Below are 15547 nucleotides of genomic sequence, written 5' to 3' on the forward strand. Positions count from 1 at the left end.
ATTACTTATAGAACCACAATTTTACCCTGGCATGCACTACTTCATCTGAAGCAAATTGATGGCCACAAATGTCTTTATTCAGGGAACCAAAAATGTGAATGTCACATGGGGAGAGAGAGGCACTGTGTGGACGACATATAAGGACTCCCCAGTGAAACTTTTGCAGCGCAGACAAAACAACCTTTGCAGCATGTGGATGGGGATTATTCTACAACAGAATGATGCTGTCCGTCAACATTCCAGGGCCTTTGGACCTGATGGTGTGCTTTAATTTTTGCAAAGTGTTCACGTTCTGCTGTGCGTTAACTGTGGTGCCATGTTGCAGGAAGTCAATGAGCAGTAGGTCCTTGCAGTCAAAGAAAAATATCATAATGATTTTGCCAGAGCTGGCGTGCCTCTTGTTCCAACGATGCTGCAGAATTTTCGCTTAGAAGCCTTTACACATCCTCTATACAGTATTACTCTCCCCCTATGCAATTTCCATATTTTTGGAGCCATGAACACACACATTTGCGCCCACTGATTTACTTCAGACAAAGAGGAGCACACATGGGTAGAAATGTGGTTCTGTAGGCACCCACAAACATTTTCCTGTGAAGGCATTGACTGTCTTGTCTTACAATGGGATAAACTTATTAACAATTATGGAGATTATTTTTGAAATTATTAACAGTTTACTTACTACTTTTCCGCCTGTCTCATTTTAATTCGAATGCTCCTGAAATGACATTCCACTCATCAGACATTGTATCTCATAGAAACACAAAAACACCTCAAATTGAAAGTACACTAAGTATTACACTCCCATTTGAAAATCCCTTTCCCTTAAGTTAAATTAAAGTTAAATTATGGGGGTAAAATTCGCATTAACTTGACAAACCACAAATGTAATGATGATCAACTATGGGAATGCAATGCATATAAATTTTACTGTCATACCACAAAATATTACTGGAATCTTTTAAATACCACAAGCCACTTAAAACATACAACAATGAAGTTTTTCCAATCATTACAATAGAAATGCATAAAAATCAAAAAAGTAACAAGCACAAAAGAGAGAGAATTCCTTCAACAAAAGATAAATGGTGGCACCATTTTTCATGTGGCACTAAGCAGAAGAAAAATACTGAGTTATTAGCACATATAATAATAAGAAATTAGAGATAGCTTTCACATCTGAGAGACAGTACTTTCCAAGCAGATTCATTCAAACAATCCAAAGGAAGCGTGATTCCTCTTTGAAAGAAATTGTTAATGAAATTTTAAAACAGCCGATTCTTGGGCACTGTTTGACTATCTGGGTCACTAATCAAATTGCAATGAAGGAAATGGCAGGGAAAATTTAGATAAGAACTGTGTGTTTCATTATGGGTTTGTTTATGATGTGTGGAAGCATTGAAGAAGTTCTCAAAGACCTTCAAAAAGTGGGACACTACAGTAAGCACAAAACATAAAATGAATTAGGGCTTACACAGAGGCTTACGAACAGTCGTTTATCCCCCAGACCATCCAGAAAAGGAACTGGAAGGAGAAAAATAATACCACCACGCCGTCAATGTTCCTCCATATACTGCATGATGGCTACAGACAATCCCACACACGATGGGCAGAAATCAAGAACACAGCAAATTTTATCACAGCTATTTTATAGGACAACTAGTATGAAACACAATCTCATCAAATCATGTAACCTTCAGTTACAGCATCTACAGTCAACCAGTCAATTTTATTAAAGCTGCTACTATCACATTCATGTTTCATAGTCACCAATATAAAGACAACAGGGACAAATTTGTATACAGTGGATAAACTGATACCAGTGGTGCAAAATATCCACCACCTCAGTACTACAAAACAAAATATGCAAGCAGTTTTATAATCCTGAGCCACCTTCTTGTTACTGCACACAGACGTTACTATTCCACATAAGTATCCCTGAGGTACCATCATATCATTGGGGTACAAATTATCATGGTTGCACAAGTAATGCCAGTGAGTTGTATAAGCATAAAAGAAGTCCACATTGACCAGTAAGTTGCAATACTTGTTGTTAAAATCTAATGGCAGTTAGCTGGAGTGCAGTAAGTTGGTCCAATTGTTATGAAGATAGTGGATCTGTTAGCTACACAAATTGAGACAACAATGTCGGAGGTATTAACAGTATACACAAAAACTTATAAACTGAGAAGTTCTCAGTGATCAAAACTGCCAGGCACTGAAGTAGGAAGGAAGATAAATTATGGTTTAGAAGTCCCATCAATGAGAAGTTTATTAGACACAGAATAAAAGCTCAAGTTGGATCGGGAAAGCAATCCGTTGTGTTCTTTTTCAAAGGAATCATACCAGCATTCAACTCTATCGGTTCATGTAAAGCACAGAAAATCTAAATCCATCAAGCCAAACAAGTAGTCAAACTCTGCTCCTGCCAAATGTGAGTACAGTACCTTAACAACCAACACAGTAAGTGCTGATGAAGATTGTCACAAGAAACCATAGCTACAAAGCAATATCAGTGGAATCTTATCTCAGTCTGCATCTTTAAAAACCTGCCTGTGTTTTCACTAAATAGCCAGTACAACTTTCTCACCAATGTGTAAACCAACACAATAAAACTGATAGCAGAAGCACAAGATTTTTGCTGTAGTGTTAACAAGAACAGGAAATAGTTACTAATTGTCAACCTGGGCCCTCAGAATGTAAGACTTTACTCTAAACATTTGTAGTTCAGGATTTAATGTGTTTCAGAGTGCAGCAGCATCCAGATATTTGTGACACAGCTCTACAATTTGCACATCTGGTGTTTTACACTCGTAAACAACAGACATGTTAAGAAACAACAAACAGAAGCAAGGATCAATCCTATATCCAAAGTGTCACATTCATTCAACAAATTACAGACATTCATATTTTTTCAAGCGAAGCTAAAATAAGGATACATAAAATGTAATCAGACCAGTGTTACGATATGGGGCAGAAATATGCAGAATAGATAAGTAAACAGAGAGAAAGATACAAGTTTTTGAAAATACAATCTTGTGGAAGACATTTTGACCGATCTGTGAGAGAGGAGAATGGCGAAGTAGAAAGAACAGAGAACTTGGAGAGATACACAAGTATAACCAGATGTTATTGCAGAGGCCAAGGCAAGGAGAGTGAGTTGGGCCAGCCATATCTATAAAGGAAAGGAGGGCTCAAGATTGAGAGAAGTGTTAAAGAACCACTGCGAAGGATGAAGTCATTTAGACAGACTAAAAATAACATGGAAAGGCCAGGTGACCCACGATCTTCAGATACTAGGAGCAAAGGAAGAACATTGTGAACAAGCCTACCTGACAAGGACAAAAGCAGACTGTGGGTTGTCGAGCCAGAACAGCAATAGTATTCTCTTACACATCATATAGATTGAAACAATTTTTACTCTTTTTTGGTCACTGAGCTGACGTACAAAATCGAGAGAAATTCCTTATTGTCTATGAAAACTGCAACACTGTGAAGAAAGTACGTAAATAATACGAATGCAACAGAAATCACAAACCACAGTATGACTCGCAAATAACTGGATTATGCAACATTAATGTGTGCATTAAATGAATTCACAACTGCAAATAGGCAAAAGTATCAGCTGTAGAATGGAATGATGGGAATGAAAATCTGTGCTGGGCCTGGACTCGAACCCAGATTTCCCACTTATCACGAGCAGTCGCCTTACCATTTGGCTATCCGTGCATGACTCATGGACAGACCCAAAATTCCATATGTCATCAACCATGTGACTACAACCTGTACTTGTACATCCATTATGTATATTCCTGCATAGGTTACACATTGTACCTGAAAGTCACCTGCCTGGTATCGGCAAATAAATACAATATTGCAGTGCCTGTATTATTCTGACAAGCATGCATGTCCAAAGGAATTTTGGATCATAATCAGAACAACACAGGCAATGCAATATTGTATTAACGTGTGCATGTCCATTGAATAAAAGTCTATCACTGCCTGGCAAAACAAATGATGGATGAGAGATCATCATGTCTTTTTGACAACAGATGAGACTATATTACCTGGGCATGGAGTTTTGGACTCGCTTGTTGCATCAGTCTGTGTCAGCTAAAGTGGTACTATAGGAAATGTTTGGATCACAGCTGAAGAACTGAAAACTACAGTTACATCACACAACTTAAGCACAAAATGACTGGTATGCATCCAAATGGTACTGATAGAACGCACGACTCCACTGCATGTGTTGACACAATTCTGGAGCAGCACTTAAGGTATGCCACTGTCTGCCTGAAAGTTTCCTATCTGCTGTTGGAGTGGTGAATGGACAAATGCAGTATCAGCTACGCCAAGAAAAGATCTCTCTACCTGAAATGTGTTCAACAATACAGAGTTAGCATGCTGATTAGCAATCATCTTGGATGTTGGGTATCACATTCATTTGGATTACATGATGAGTGACTACACGAAAGATACTATGCAGATGAGCACTGTCTCACTGTCTATTTCTTCTATGGTTGTATAAAATGAATGTTTAGCATGATCACCTCTGGACTATAGGTACTCCACAATAGTAAACCTTAGAGCAATACATAATAAGAAATTAGGACCACCAGCCAAGAATGAAAAGGTGCCAAATGCAAGCACACAAGCATATTAATGCAACAGAAATATAGTAAAAGGAATGGTCAAGTACCATCCTGTGTGGAATGGAAGATGATAAGATTAGAGCAATTCAATGTGACTGAAGTACACAAGGGCAGTTGTCACACACTTTTAAAAAATAAATGCAACATATATGCAAAGGGCTAAAACTGGTAAGTAAATGAAACAAGATAATTAAAAGAGAGCAGGGAGGAGGAGGAAGAATTTTGAGATTGTATAGAATGTTTTACCTCCTATTTTAAGTAGTTAAACTTGACTATAATTTGTGTGCATAACAAATACAGAAAGCAAGTTGTCACAAGATAACACATAGTTAATTGATCTACTTTTGATACATTTCAGTCAGTGTCTCAATGGGTTAAGTTAATAATAACAAGAAATAAGAGCATGATAAATAGAATGGGCCAACGGAAAGGTATTCTGGGAATGAGAAAGTAACAAACATACAAAAATTAAAGTACATATGTACATCACAAAACGAGAAATACGTACTTTGAGAATAGCAACAATGGAAACTGGAAGACTGGGCAAGGAAATGAAATTACGGAGACAGAAAGAAGTATGAACATTACATGAGCATCAAGTGACCTGTCACACTTGAGGCACTTTGATAAAAAGCCAGCTATATTAGTCACTTATTTACAGCTTCAGCACTGTGTAGCTTTTACCTTCTGCTAACAATAATATCTAACCTGATAATCTATTCATCTGTCAATATTTCTGTTAGACAAGCTGATAAAAGAACAAGAACAGAGACAGGAGAAAATTTATGCAGAGTGGAAAGACACACAGAGAGGAGTACCTTACAACATACTTTCTCCAGTTGACTATTAAGAACACAGATTTTTTTCTCAGGTGGTTGGGCATTTGAAAAAACTATGTAGCTGTGAGGGTGCTATAGAAGACAGCAGTCACATTTGGTGGAAATACACTCGGATATAAAACGAATGGCACACACAAGACAATCAACCAATCGTGATCACTGAAAACTGTCATCATGTCACAAAGCAAGTGTCACAACATGGAAGCCTGTCTTCCTCAAAAATCAGTGATGCAAGAAATGCAGAAACTGATTAGTCATCTAATTATATTCATGTCAACATCAAGACTGAAAGTGCAGAGATTATTAGAAAGTGTTTTGGAGAACTTGGACTGTATGTAGAAGCCCTACTACTGTTGTTGGGAAGTAAGTAGGTCAGTTCATCACACTGGCAACAACTTTTCCAATAAACAGAACAGTGATACCAGGAGCTTGCACAGTATGTTAGAGTACATGATGCAAGAGGGCTCTTGGTTCTTGATTGTGGATGAACCCATTAGACTTGACTGACAAGATGACTGCGTTATTTCTGTCAAGCTTGTACAAGTCACACATTATTACTCCCTGCCGTTATGGAATAAGGCAGTTCATCAACAAGTAATCCCGTATCAACCTGTACATCAACATGGACTGTAAATTCTTGATCTGCCATTAACACCATAAACACAGAGCAGCACTTGCGAGCAGTTGGTTTCACTGTCTGCACAGCGCTAGAATGACTGAATTTCTGAACAGAGATGTCCCAATGAGACTGCATCAAATGATGTGTAACAATGGTTAAAGCACTAGACTAGAATCTTACTCAGAAAGAGTGGACCATAGGAAATTCTTTACAAGGCATGTTTTCTGAAGCACATGTCCATTTCCTTCCCATTCTTGCCTGGTTCAGTCCTGAATTGGTGACAAAGCAAGGCTCTCTATGTACGATTAGCACAGCATTACAAATGTGACGCACGAATATGTAAATCCCAAAGCAAATGATTCGCATTCATATAATCTAGGACAACAACTTGTCCATGAAATACTGCAAAAAAATGTAACTCGCCCTAAAATGTTCCTCTAACATGATAATATATACCCAGACAACAACCAAATGAGAAAAATATTAACAGATTCTGTGGGATGCTTTCCCAAACCCCCAGACTCTGCTAATCTTGTGTCCTTACATTTCCATCTGTCCCATTTCTTAACAATCAATAACCCATTACAACTTTCTGAATGGTAGAAATTATCCTAGACTTTTGCTGACAGAACACCTGGAGATGAATACCACCTCCAAAAATGGCCACAAAAGGAACAGATGGCATAGTGAACACCAGACACCACGCAGGCATCAATATGGGACCTGGTCAGCTTGTTAGAGAAATTGTTTTGAATAGGTAAAATTACTTCAACTGTGCAGTAATATTTTGCTTTATATCCACCTAATTTAATCGGGCAGGTAGGTTAGAAAATTTAAAAAGGGAAATGGACAGGTTGAAGTTAAATATAGTGGGAATTAGTGAAGTTCCGTGGCAGGAGGAACAAGACTTCTGGTCAGGTGACTACAGGGTTATAAACACAAAATCAAATAGGGGTAATGCAGGAGTAGGTTTAATAATGAATAGGAAAATAGGAATGCGGGTAAGCTACTACAAACAGCATAGTGAACGCATTATTGTGGCCAAGATAGACACGAAGCCCACACCTACTACAGTAGTACAAGTTTATATGCCAACTAGCTCTGCAGATGACGAAGAAATTGAAGAAATGTATGATGAAATAAAAGAAATTATTCAGATTGTGAAGGGAGACGAAAATTTAATAGTCATAGGTGACTGGAATTCGAGTGTAGGAAAAGGGAGAGAAGGAAACATAGTAGGTGAATATGGATTGGGGGACAGAAATGAAAGAGGAAGCCACCTGGTAGAATTTTGCACAGAGCACAACATAATCATAACTAACACTTGGTTTAAGAATCATGAAAGAAGGTTGTATACATGGAAGAACCCTGGAGATACTAAAAGGTATCAGATAGATTATATAATGGTAAGACAGAGATTTAGGAACCAGGTTTTAAATTGTAAGACATTTCCAGGGGCAGATGTGGACTCTGACCACAATCTATTGGTTATGACCTGTAGATTAAAACTGAAGAAACTGCAAAAAGGTGGGAATTTAAGGAGATGGGACCTGGATAAACTAAAAGAACCAGAGGTTGTACAGAGATTCAGGGAGAGCATAAGGGAGCAATTGACAGGAATGGGGGAAATAAATACAGTAGAAGAAGAATGGGTAGCTTTGAGGGATGAAGTAGTGAAGGCAGCAGAGGATCAAGTAGGTAAAAAGACGAGGGCTAGTAGAAATCCTTGGGTAACAGAAGAAATATTGAATTTAATTGATGAAAGGAGAAAATATAAAAATGCAGTAAGTGAAACAGGCAAAAAGGAATACAAACGTCTCAAAAATGAGATCGACAGGAAGTGCAAAATGGCTAAGCAGGGATGGCTAGAGGACAAATGTAAGGCCTATCTCACTAGGGGTAAGATAGATACCGCCTACAGGAAAATTAAAGAGACCTTTGGAGATAAGAGAACGACTTGTATGAATATCAAGAGCTCAGATGGAAACCCAGTTCTAAGCAAAGAAGGGAAAGCAGAAAGGTGGAAGGAGTATATAGAGGTTCTATACAAGGGCGATGTACTTGAGGACAATATTATGGAAATGGAAGAGGATGTAGATGAAGATGAAATGGGAGATACGATACTGCGTGAAGAGTTTGACAGAGCACTGAAAGACCTGAGTCGAAACAAGGCCCCCGGAGTAGACAATATTCCATTGGAACTACTGACGGCCGTGGGAGAGCCAGTCCTGACAAAACTCTACCATTTGGTGAGCAAGATGTATGAAACAGGCGAAATACCATCAGACTTCAAGAAGAATATAATAATTCCAATCCCAAAGAAAGCAGGTGTTGACAGATGTGAAAATTACTGAACTATCAGCTTAATAAGTCACAGCTGCAAAATACTAACACGAATTCTTTACAGACGAATGGAAAAACTAGTAGAAGCCAACCTCGGGGAAGATCAGTTTGGATTCCGTAGAAACACTGGAACACGTGAGGCAATACTGACCTTACGACTTATCTTAGAAGAAAGATTAAGGAAAGGAAAACCTACATTCTAGCATTTGTAGACTTAGAGAAAACTTTTGACAATGTTGACTGGAATACCCTCTTTCAAATTCTAAGGGTGGCAGGGGTAAAATACAGGGAGCGAAAGGCTATTTACAATTTGTACAGAAACCAGATGGCAGTTATGAGAGTCGAGGGACATGAAAGGGAAGCAGTGGTTGGGAAGGGAGTAAGACAGGGTTGTAGCCTCTCCCCCGATGTTGTTCAATCTGTATATTGAGCAAGCAGTAAAGGAAACAAAAGAAAAATTCGGGGTAGGTATTAAAATTCATGGAGAAGAAATAAAAACTTTGAGGTTCGCCGATGACATTGTAATTCTGTCAGAGACAGCAAAGGACTTGGAAGAGCAGTTGAATGGAATGGACAGTGTCTTGAAAGGAGGATATAAGATGAACATCAACAAAAGCAAAACAAGGATAATGAAATGTAGTCTAATTAAGTCGGGTGATGCTGAGGGAATTAGATTAGGAAATGAGGTACTTAAAGTAGTAAAGGAGTTTTGCTATTTGGGGAGCAAAATAACTGATGATGGTCGAAGTAGAGAGGATATAAAATGTAGGCTGGCAATGGCAAGGAAGGCGTTTCTGAAGAAGAGAAATTTGTTAACATCCAGTATTGATTTAAGTGTCAGGAAGTCATTTCTGAAAGTATTCGTATGGAGTGTAGCCATGTATGGAAGTGAAACATGGACGATAAATAGTTTGGACAAGAAGAGAATAGAAGCTTTCGAAATGTGGTGCTACAGAAGAATGCTGAAGATTAGATGGGTAGATCACATAACTAATGAGGAAGTATTGAATAGGATTGGGGAGAGGAGAAGTTTGTGGCACAACTTGACCAGAAGAAGGGATCGGTTGGTAGGACATGTTCTGAGGCATCAAGGGATCACCAATTTAGTATTGGAGGGCAGCGTGGAGGGTAAAAATCGTAGAGGGAGACCAAGAGATGAATACACTACGCAGATTCAGAAGGATGTAGGTTGCAGTAGGTACTGGGAGATGAAAAAGCTTGCACAGGATAGAGTAGCACGGAGAGCTGCATCAAACCAGTCTCAGGACTGAAGACCACAACAACAACAACAATATACTGGGACATCAATAAAAGTCTAGTACATCTGGGACAGCAGTGTAAGATCAATTTTCAATGATACAACACAACTGAAAGGAATTCTACAAAAGACACTGTAATCTTATACAAACAGAATTGGAACTTTATATGAAACTCCAGAAAATTAACAAGAAAAGAATTACTAAATGAAAAATTTAACATGAATCTCACTGTTCTTCTTTCACTTGAACTTTTGTCCCGCAGTTTGCGCAGGGTCGGAACTGTTAAAATCGGATTTGGCATGGTAAATTCAAAGTGGTGGCCGGATGCCCTTCCTGCTGCCAACCCGTACTCCTCGGGATGGAATCAGTGTACCCCAGCTGTCTGTGTCTAGTGTAAATCATGAAGGAGTGCGAATGTGTTTCAGATGTCTGTGAGGCGTGTAACTGAGGCGGGACGTGGGGACCAGCCCGGTATTCACCTAGGGGGATGTGGAAAACCACCTAAAAACAAAATCCAGGCTGGCCAGAACACCGGCCCTCGTCGTTAATCCGCCGCGCGGATTTGATCCAGGGCCGGCACGCCTACCCGAGTCCAGGAAGCAGCACATTAACGCTCTTGGCTAACCTAGCGGGTAACATGAATCTCACTCATCTTTCAAAAATTTCAGACACACTCTTAGAACAGATATGAAAAAACTTGTTACATGGGTCAATCCAAGTGAAGTGATCCAACAAAAATGAAGTTGGCTGCTTGGCCATTTTTAAATATTTTGGTTTTTATGTGTGATTACCGTGTAATTGAGAAGTTCAAAACAGTATTCAAAAAAATTTTTACTTTGCACACTTACTGAATGGTGGCCATTTTTATTTGTAAGTGCACAATGGTTTTTCAATTTAGAGACAGTAGCATTTATCTGAATATCTGCACTGGGTTAGGGCATAGCATTGCAACTGACATGACTGTTTTTAGGAAAGTCTCCTCTACACATTGTTTATTACCCACAATACCCTACATTCAAAAGTAACCAGTCAAAATTACCTCCAAAGTTTGGTATTGAAAATTTGGAAAATCCACTTTCTAGGGCCAAAAACAACAACCAAGGAATGGTTTGTCAGAGTATATTTTTTTCTCTAGTTAGATATCATACACTGCTAGCCTTATGACAAGCAAGAACACTGGCAAATGTTTCCTTAGTTTTTTTTTTTTTTTTTTTTTTGGTAAAGTTTGGGGCTAGTTATCTCTGGTGGGACTGAATATAACATTCGATTTTTGTACATTTTGTACACCTATATGATAGCAAAGTACTGTAAAAACTCCAACATTGATACCTGACTGTGAACAAAGATACGAATTTTTGAAAATGAGGAAATAATTCACATTACACTACAATTGGTGTTATTACTGTTGCCTAACTCATATGTGATACTGACTAGTAATCAATTATTATTAAAGTTAAGGTCCTAAATTATTTGCAAAAGTTCAAAAAATTACTGAGCTAAACATTTTTATTATTGTGACAAATTTGAAATAAATATTTTCAATTAATATATTTTCGAGATATAGTGCTTCTAAATTCTAGTGGTGATTATTTCTTCGGACAGCTTTTGTGACATAGAATAAGACCTCCCAGTTGCTGTGGTTAGTTCAAGCACTGAAAACTTCCTTAATATATTTTTCATTGGTATCCAAACTTAGTCAACGGTAGATTTCTTGAATGACATTCTTGGATCAGAAGAGTGACAAAAATGCACAAAAACATCACCATTTTCCATATTTATTCTTTCAACCTGTGCAAGCCACCACTGTCCATCATACACACACGCTACCACGTCATTCAGTGTTTAAGATAGATAAAATTTTACTGACACAATGATCCTTGTAAAATTTGGTTTCTGATGTTACATAGCATCAAACTAAGTTTTTCCTGCAATGCCAAGGAATTTGTGGAATTACTTTGTTTCTTTTATTGATACGCTGTTTTCAAATTGGGGTTAAAGTGTTGTTTTGATATGAAGTGCTACCTCTTCCTTCTTGATGAGTAAATAAGTGATGCCTTTAATATTAACCTTGCAAAAGGCTTACATGTCCTCTATTGTAAGAATTTGGTCTGTTGTCTTTCTCAGCAGGCTGGCTTTACTCACTTCACATTTTGTTGTACCTGCTACTCCATCGCTTGCATTTTTACAATGGCAAGAGGCAAAAAAAGTGCCATTCAGCCTCCAATCCGCAGTCTACTTTGTGGTTGCACAGCTTTGAAAAATTCTTTTTGTACTTGTATTGACTACCACTTCCATCTGTAAAGTATACGAGCTTCTCAACCTAGAGCAACTTTATTTTTCTTTTATGTAATTTTTTACATACTTTTGAAATACATGGACAAACAAAGTGTTGTGCTTCAACTCTTCAGTTACAATGCAATTGAAGAACTGCAAACTTTGTCTTTCTCATTTTCGAAGTACAGAACAAATGGATGCACTGTGTGCCTAGTCATTGACCCACTGTTACCCTTGTATTTCATTTTGAACCACAAATGTAAAGTTTTCTGCAAAATCAGCTACGACTATGGATTTAGTTTCATAAAGTTTTGCTTTTTTGTCATTAAAAAAATTTACTTTGGATAGTGGTGATTTCTGAGATTTTATAAGTTATCAATTAAAGATTCAAAGTTCTCTTCCTGACATTTTACCACTGTTATTGTTTCAGCCCTGTTGGTTGTGACCCACTGTTTGAAGGTAACACTGTTGGTCATTTCCTCCTCAGACTCATTAAACAAATCAAGGGAAGTTCCTTTACCACGGCATTTATCAGGCAAACTTGTCATGCGGTCATAACTGTTAGTGTCACAGACCATTAAATCTAGTAACTCTTTGTAGTTAACATCGCTGAGTCTTGCACTCGCAGTCATCAGTTTCACATTCAGATAATATACGCAAACCCATACTCATTGTTTTCCTGAGGTGCCGGCCAAAATACGCAACTTAGGATGACAGTCACAAAATTTTGACCTTCAAATTTTGCATTCACGATGAGCATTTTTGAAAGCTACATAACATTCATTTAAATTTGACAGTACTGGTCATTTCTGCTTTGTTACTTTGGCTCCATTTATAGCAGTCTTTTGTTACCTTTGCTATCTGGTCACATTCTACTGTTTTTTATCACTTTCAAAAAACTGCTGGATCTTTTCAATTGTTTCTTCACTTACACCTACTCCTTCCTTCTCTCCTAAAACTGGTAGAATGCCTTGCCCTTTCACTAATTTTCGGCTTAGCCAAACCAAATGATCAGAAACGATGAACTCATGAACTATTTTTTTTCTGTTGACCACAAGTCAGTGAGCAAATTAAAATTTTAACTTTTTCCTCTTTATGTGTCACTGAACACTTACATTTTAATTTCTCAATTAGGCTCAAATATTCAGTGTCAGGTGATTCTGGAGGCAGGTTTCCTTCTTTTTTAGAAACACTGTTGGTATCTGCATTATTAAAGCATGATTCTAAGTCTTTTCTAATTTTGTCTGAAATTCATTGTACCTTGCTTTCAACAGCTGCTTTTGTTTTTCCACTACTCAATTTTCTTATTTTTCAAAGCAGGCGACCTCTAAATTAGAGTAAGCTAAATCAAATTTGCTAATGGCTTTTTAATTAGGAATATAAATGTCACTAACAAGGTTACATGATTCTGGTCCTGTATTCATGATAAATATTCTTTGATAACAATTTGGGCACAGGGAATTTCCAGGAATCACATGAAGTTTCACTCGGGAACCTGTTTTACTAGCACTAAACAAGGACAAATGATCAAGTTTTATTTCCCTCAAACCTTTAATAACTGGCTTTTTATGAACTTTGGATGGATCAGAGCATTTTTTCCAAAAATGTGACTGTAATTGAGAATATATTTTTTCTCGCGATATTCACAAACTGATGATACAGATGAACCAACTCATAATTTAAACAAAGTTTGCCTATCTTCACCAAAGTCATTAACATTTCTTAATTTTTTTGAAACTGAACCATAAACTGTTATGTGACACAAGACTTACTATATGTCCAACAGAGCACTGTTCATTCATTTTATTGAATTCGAATTAGTCTTTCAAATTTATGTATTATTATATTTTAATGTTATTTTAGTTAATTACAAACTACACTCATGACAAAAGCACATAAAATATTACACACTCTTAATGAAGAATGTACATCCACTCTAACAGTCATTTCTGAACAGACTGACTACAACAATGCCACAACTAGCAAATGTAGTGGAGGTACACAGTTTATGTACAGACTTGTCACTGACTACTGGGCTCCTTTGTAGAATTGTAACTCTCTCCACTGAGCTCCTGTACACACCTGTCTTGAGGGCTAAACTCATGCACAAAACTGTAGCCTTCTCAACAGTAAAAAATTTCTCATGTTTATTTCTCTTTTGTCATTCTAAACTTGTAATAACGTGCTACTCAGTTGTAAATAAATCTAGATGTAAATGGGCAATTTTTTTAACATAGACTCAAAGCAAGAGCTCCTATTGTTTGATATTTTATTACTAAAATAAATAATACTAACTAAATGTAGGAGGACAGTGCTAACAAAACACAGGTTACAACTAAATTTTACTACAATGAAACAACAAACCATGTAAATGGGCAACAAACATAAGATCAATTGTAGTGTAATGGGAATTATTTCATCATTTTCAAAAATTGATATCTTTGCTCAAAGTCAAATATCAATGTTGAAATTTTTACAGCACTTTGCTATCATGTAGGTGTACAATATGTACAAAAATAAAATTTTTATAATCAGTTCCTTCAGAGGCAATTATCCCTAAACTTTACAAAAAATAAAGATTTTTTAAATTTCAAAAATTAATAAAAATATTCAGGAAATATTTGTTGGTGTTCTTGCTCTATATAAGGCTACTAATTTATGATATTTAACTAGAGAAAAAAAGGTACTCTGATAAATCACTCCTTGGTTGTTATTTTAACATCTGAAATGTGGATTTTCTAAATTTTCAGTACCAAACTTAGGAGGTAATTCCGTCTGGTTATTTCTGAATTTAGGGTAATTTGGGTAATAAACAATGTTGCAATGTTATGACTTAACCCATTGCAGAGATATTCAAATTAATGCTAATGTCTCCAAATTGAAGAACCATCGTGCACTCACAAATAGAAATGGCTGCCATTCAGTAATGGTGCAAGTTAATTTTTTTAAACTGTTTTGAACATTTCAATTACAGGTAATTACATGTAAAAAAATCACAATATTTAAACATGGTCAAGCAAGCCTTACTGGATCACTTCATATGGGTTGACCCACATGGAATATTTCATTACTATGGCCATGAAAGAAGTACAGATACCTGCCAATTTTTAAGTGGCATGCTTATCACTACCTCTCTGAAACAGTGATACATTGTCACATCTGCTTACAATAAATTCAACTTTCAAAATAAAGCAGATCACACAAAGAAACATTCTATTCCTGAAAATGTAAAATAATAGACTATGGCCATTGGTGAGGATACAGCCTTAAAAACATACTTGGAACTAACTCATGTTTACTCTACATATCTGTGCAGATGCTTTTAAATATCTTTTTTTCTGCTATATATGTGGAGTCAATCCAAACAACACTACTGACTGAAGTGCTACCTGTGATGCCAAAATGTCAGCGGCTATGTACTTTTGTCCTCACTGCAATAAACAAGCCTCACATTAAGTACAGATCAATATTCATTTCTAGGAATAACAGCTAAACACTAAGAATATTCAGTATCTCTATCAGCAACAAATTACAGTTTCCACGTGATAAGACGGGATACAC

The 15547-nt window shown here is 37.0% G+C and overlaps 1 protein-coding gene across 1 annotated transcript in view; it reads right to left on the bottom strand.

Moving 5' to 3' along the window:
- Positions 1–15547, bottom strand: part of LOC124722666 — a 509646-nt gene that overhangs the window by 191064 nt on the left and 303035 nt on the right. The gene's annotated exons all lie outside the window — the stretch shown is intronic.

This window comes from Schistocerca piceifrons, chromosome X (assembly GCF_021461385.2).
Source record: "Schistocerca piceifrons isolate TAMUIC-IGC-003096 chromosome X, iqSchPice1.1, whole genome shotgun sequence".
In the NCBI taxonomy this organism is placed as follows: Eukaryota; Metazoa; Arthropoda; class Insecta; order Orthoptera; family Acrididae; genus Schistocerca; species Schistocerca piceifrons.